This window comes from Arachis ipaensis, chromosome B6 (assembly GCF_059453495.1).
Source record: "Arachis ipaensis isolate K30076 ecotype BB chromosome B6, ASM5945349v1, whole genome shotgun sequence".
Classification (NCBI taxonomy): domain Eukaryota; kingdom Viridiplantae; phylum Streptophyta; class Magnoliopsida; order Fabales; family Fabaceae; genus Arachis; species Arachis ipaensis.
In genome coordinates, this window is record NC_142441.1 from 36,956,778 (window position 1) to 36,963,149 (window position 6,372).

At 39.7% G+C, this 6,372-nt stretch overlaps 1 non-coding gene across 1 annotated transcript; it reads right to left on the reverse strand.

Annotated features, from left to right (window-relative positions):
* Nucleotides 1-1,184: 1,184 nt before the first annotated feature.
* On the reverse strand, nt 1,185-1,292 carry LOC148555154 (small nucleolar RNA R71). The gene has a single exon (XR_015887275.1). It is a non-coding gene; the product is annotated as a small nucleolar RNA R71 (small nucleolar RNA).
* Nucleotides 1,293-6,372: the final 5,080 nt, after the last annotated feature.

The window sequence follows — 6,372 nt, forward strand, 5'->3', positions numbered from 1 at the left end:
TTTCAAGTTTGTTACTTGTTAAGAAAGATTCAAACTTTAAGTTCTAGAATCATATCTTGTGATTTCTTATGAATCAAGTCATTAATTGAGATTTTAAAAATCAAATCTTTTTCAAAACTAATTTCTAAAATATCTTCTTATCTTACCTTTTTCAAAAAGTTGGTTTCAAAATATCTTTTCTAACCTCCTAACTTCTTCTCTTTTCAAAATTTGTTTCAACTAACTAACTAACTTTTTGTTTGTTTCTTAACTTTTTCAAAACTACCTAACTAACTCTCTCTCTCTAATTTTCGAAAATATCTTCCCTCTTTTTCAAAAATTTCTTTTTAAATAACTAATTATTTTTATTTTTATTTTTGATTTTAAAAATTTTTGAAAAATACTAACATTTTTCAAAAACCATTTTCGAAAATCACTAACTCTTTTTCAAAAATACTTTTCGAAAATTCTTCCTCTCCCATCTTATTCTATTTATTCATTCATTTACTAACATCTCATCTCACATCTCAACCATCCTCACAGTTGTGTTTCTTCCATTACATTACATTCTTTGTCTCCCCCTCTTTTCTTCCACTCACAAAGGGATCCCTATACTGTGGTATAAAGGATCTCTATTATTATTATTTTTTCTGTGCCCTCTTCTTTGTCATATGAGCAGGAGCAAGGACAAGAATATTCTTGTTGAAGCAGATCCGGAACCTGAAAGGACTCTGAAGAGAAAATTAAGAGAAGCTAAATTACAACCATCCAAAAATAACCTTTCAGAAATTTTCGAACAGGAAGAGGAGATGGCAGCCGAAAATAATAATAATGTAAGGAAGATGCTTGGTGACTTTACTGCACCTAATTCCAATTTACATGGAAGAAGCATCTCCATTCCTGCCATTGGAGCAAACAACTTTGAGCTGAAACCTCAATTAGTTTCTCTAATGCAGCAGAACTGCAAGTTTCATGGACTTCCATCTGAAGATCCTTTTCAGTTCTTAACTGAATTCTTGCAAATATATGATACTGTTAAGACTAATGGAGTAGATCCTGAAGTCTACAGGCTCATGCTTTTCCCTTTTGCTGTAAGAGACAGAGCTAGATTATAGTTGGATTCTCAACCCAAAGACAGCCTGAACTCTTGGGATAAGCTGGTCACGGCTTTCTTAGCCAAGTACTTTCCTCCTCAAAAGCTGAGCAAGCTTAGAGCTGATGTTCAAACCTTCAGACAGAAAGAAGGTGAATCCCTCTATGAAGCTTGGGAAAGATACAAACAGTTGACCAAAAAGTGTCCTTCTGACATGCTTTCAGAATGGACCATCCTGGATATATTCTATGATGGTTTATCTGAGCTATCAAAGATGTCACTGGACACTTCTGCAGGTGGATCCATTCACCTAAAGAAAACGCCTGTAGAAGCTCAAGAACTCATTGACATGGTTGCTAATAACCAGTTCATGTACACTTCTGAAAGGAATCCTGTGAGTAATGGGACGCCTATGAAGAAGGGAGTTCTTGAAGTTGATACTCTGAATGCCATATTGGCTCAGAATAAAATATTGACTCAGCAAGTCAATATGATCTCTCAGAGTCTGCATGGAATGCAAGCTGCATCCAACAGTACTCAAGAGGCTTCTTATGAAGAAGAAGCTTATGATCCTGAGAACCCTGCAATAGCAGAGGTGAATTACTTAGGTGAACCTTATGGAAACACCTATAACTCATCATGGAGAAATCATCCAAATTTATCATGGAAGGATCAAAAGCCTCAACAAGGCTTTAATAATGTTGGAAGAAACAGGTTTAACAATAATAAACCTTTTCCATCATCCACTCAGCAACAGACAGAGAACTCTGAACAAAATGCTTCTAATTTAGCAAATTTAGTCTCTGATCTATCCAAGGCCACTGTGAGCTTCATGAATGAAACAAGGTCTTCCATTAGAAATTTAGAAGCACAAGTGGGCCAGCTGAGTAAAAGGATCACTGAAATCCTCCCAGTACTCTCCCAAGCAATACAAAAGAGAACCCAAAAAGGAGAGTGCAAGGCCATTGACATAAGCACCATGGCCGAACCTACAAAGGGAGAGGAGGACGTGAATCCCAAGGAGGAAGACCTCCTGGGACGTCCAGTGACCAATAAGGAGCTTCCCTCTGAGGAACCAAAGGAATCTGAGACTCATCTAGAGACCATAGAGATTCCATTGAACCTCCTTATGCCCTTCATGAGCTCTGATGAGTATTCCTCTTCTGAAGAGAACGAGGATATTACTGAAGAGCAAACTGCCAAGTTTCTTGGTGCAATCATGAAGCTAAATGCCAAATTATTTGGCATTGATACTTGGGAAGTTGAACCTCCCTTGTTCATCAATGAACTAAGTGATCTGGATTAACTGACATTGCCTTAGAAGAGACAGGATCCTGGAAAGTTCATAATACCCTGTACCATAGGCACCATGATCTTTAAGGCTCTATGTGACCTTGGTTCAGGAATAAACCTCATGCCCCTCTCTGTAATAGAGAAACTGGGAATCTATGGGGTGCAAGCTGCTAAAATCTCATTAGAGATGGCACACAGTTCAAGAAAATAGGCTTATGGACAAGTAGAGGACGTGTTAGTAAAGGTTGAAGGCCTTTATATCCCTGCTGATTTCATAGTCCTGGATACTGGAAAGGAAGAGGATGAATCCATCATCCTAGGAAGACCTTTCCTGGCCACAGCAAGAGCTGTGATTGATGTTGACAGAGGTGAAATAGTCCTTCAATGGAATGAGGACTCCCTTGTGTTTAAAACTCAAGGATCTCCCTCTGCAACCATGGAGAGGAAAAGCTTCTCTCAAAGCAGAGTCAACTCAAGCCCCCACAGTCAAACTCTAAGTTTGGTGTTGGGAGGCCACAACCAAACTCTAAGTTTGGTGTTGAACTCCCATATCCAAACTCTAAGTTTGGTATTGGAGAGTCTCAACAAAGCTCTGCACATCTGTGAGGCTCCATGAGAGCCCACTGTCAAGCTATTGACATTAAAGAAGCGCTTGTTGGGAGGCAACCCAATTTTTATTTATCTAACTATATTTTTCTTAGTTATATGTCTTTGTAGGTTCATGATCATGTGGAGTCACAAAATAAATATAAAAATTGAAAACGGAATCAAAAACAGCAAAAGAAAAATCACACCCTGGAGGAGCATCTGTCTGGCGTTCAGCGCCAGAACAGAGCATGGTTCTGGCGCTGAACGCCCAAAATGGGCAGCTTCTGGGTGCTGAACGCCAGAACAGGCATGGTTCTGGCGTTCAACGCCAGAAATGGCACACAAATGGGCGTTGAACGCCCAAAATGGCCACCAACCTGGCGCTGAACGCCCAGAGTTGTGTGCAAAGGCATTTTTACATGCCTAATGGGTGCAGGGATGTAAATCCTTGAACACCTCAGGATCTGTGGACCCCACAGGATCCCCACCTACCTCCACTCACTTCTTCTCACCACTTTCTTTCACACAACCCCATAAACACTCTTCCCCAAAAACCCTTCACCAATCACCTCAAACTCTCTTCCCCATCACCTCTTCACCACTCACATCCATCCACTCTTCCCCATAAACCTACCTTATAAACTCCACCTACCTTCAAAAATTCAAAACCAATTTCCCACCCAAACCCACCCATATGGCCGAAACCTTCCCCCCTCCCTTCCCTATATAAAGCCCTCCATTCTTCATCAAATTCACACAACACACCCCTCTACACCCTTCTTGGCCGAAAATACTTCCCACTCTCCCTCTCCTCCATTTCTTCTTCTTTTTCATCTATTCTTTCTTTTATTGATCGAGGGCGAGCAAAATTCTAAGTTTGGTGTAGTAAAAGCATAAGCTTTTTGTTTTTCCATTACCATTGATGGCACCTAAGACCGGAGAATCCTCTAGAAAGGGGAAAGGGAAGACAAAAGCTTCCACATCCGAGTCATGGGAGATGGAAAGGTTCATCTCCAAAGCCCATCAAGACCACTTCTATGATGTTGTGGCCAAGAAGAAGGTGATCCCCGAGGTCCCTTTCAAACTCAAAAGAAATGAGTATCCGGAGATCCGACATGAAATTCAAAGAAGAGGTTGGGAAGTTCTAACAAATCCCATCCAACAAGTCGGCATCCTAATGGTTCAAGAGTTCTATGCCAATGCATGGATCACCAAGAACCATGATCAAAGTAAAAACCCGGATCCAAAGAACTATGTTACAATGGTTCGGGGGAAATACTTAGATTTTAGTCCGGAGAATGTGAGGTTGGCGTTTAACTTGCCCATGATGCAAGGAGATGAACTCCCCTACACTAGAAGGGTCAACTTTAATCAAAGGTTGGACCAAGTCCTTATGGACATATGTGTAGAAGGAGCTCAATGGAAGATTGACTCCAAAGGCAAGCTGGTTCAACTAAGAAGATTGGACCTCAAGCCTGTGGCTAGAGGATGGTTGGAGTTCATTCAATGCTCAATCATTCCCACTAGCAACCGGTCTGAAGTTACTATAGACCGGGCCATCATGATCCATAGCATCATGATTGGAGAAGAGGTGGAAGTTCATGAGATTATACCTCAAGAACTCTACAAGGTGGCTGACAAGTCCTCCACTATGGCAAGGTTAGCCTTTCCTCACCTCATCTGCCACCTATGCAATTCGGCTGGGATTGACATAGAGGGAGATATCCTCATCAAAGAGGACAAGCCCATCACTAAGAAAAAGATGGAGCAAACAAGAGAGCCCACTCATGGAGCTCAAGAGGCGTATGAAGCTCATCACCATGAGATCCCGGAGATGCCTCAAATGCACTTTCCTCCACAAAACTATTGGGAGCAAATTAACACCTCCCTAGGAGAATTGAGTTCCAATATGGGACAACTAAGGGTGGAACATCAAGAGTACTCCATCATGCTCCATGAAATAAGAGAAGATCAAAAAGCAATGAGGGAGGAGCAACAAAGACAAGGAAGAGACATAGAAGAGCTCAAGGACATCATTGGTTCCTCAAGAAGGAAACGCCACCATCACTAAGGTGGATTCATTCCTTGTTCTTATTTCTTCTGTTTTTCGTTTTCTATGTTAAGTGCTTATCTATGTTTGTGTCTTCATTACATGATCATTAGTAGTTAGTAACTATGTCTTAAAGTTATGAATGTCCTATGAATCCATCACCGCTCTTAAATGAAAAATGTTTTAATTCAAAAGAACAAGAAGTACATGAGTTTCAAATTTATCCTTGAACTTAGCTTAATTATATTGATGTGGTGACAATGCTTCTTGTTTTCTGAATGAATGCTTGAACAGTGCATATGTCTTTTGAAGTTGTTGTTTAAGAATGTTAAATATGTTGGCTCTTGAAAGAATGATGACTAGGAGACATGTTATTTGATAATCTGAAAAATCATAAAAATGATTCTTGAAGCAAGAAAAAGCAGCAAAGAACAAAGCTTGCAGGAAAAAAAAATTATAGGCGAAAAAAAAATATAGAAAGAAAAAAAAAAGAAAAAGCAAGCAGAAAAAGCCAAAGCTCTTAAAACCAAGAGGCAAGAGCAAAAAGCCAATAACCCTTAAAACCAAAAGGCAAGGGCAAATAAAAAGGATCCCAAGGCTTTGAGCATCAGTGGATAGGAGGGCCTAAAGGAATAAAATCCTGGTCTAAGCAGCTAAACCAAGTTGTCCCTAACCATGTGCTTGTGGCGTGTAGGTGTCAAGTGAAAACTTGAGACTGAGCGGTTAAAGTCAAGGTCCAAAGCAAAAAAAAAGAGTGTGCTTAAGAACCCTGGACACCTCTAATTGGGGACTTTAGCAAAGCTGAGTCACAATCTGAAAAGGTTCACCCAATTATGTGTCTATGGCATTTATGTATCCGGTGGTAATACTGGAAAACAAAGTGCTTAGGGCCACGGCCAAGACTCATGAAATAGCTGTGTTCAAGAATCATCATACTGAACTAGGAGAATCAATAACACTATCTGAACTCTGAGTTCCTATAGATGCCAATCATTCTGAACCTCAATGAATAAAGTGAGATGCTAAAACTATTCAAGAGGCAAAAAGCTATAAGTCCCGCTCATTTGATTGAAGCTATGTTTCATTGATAGTTTGGAATTTATATTATATTCTCTTCTTTTTATCCTATTTGATTTTCAGTTGCTTGGGGACAAGCAACAATTTAAGTTTGGTGTTGTGATGAGCGGATAATTTATACGCTTTTTGACATTGTTTTTAGTATGTTTTCAGTAGGATCTAGTTACTTTTAGGGATGTTTTCATTAGTTTTTATGTTAAATTCACATTTCTGGACTTTACTATGAGTTTGTGTGTTTTTCTGTGATTTCAGGTATTTTCTGGCTGAAATTGAAGGACTTGAGCAGAAATCA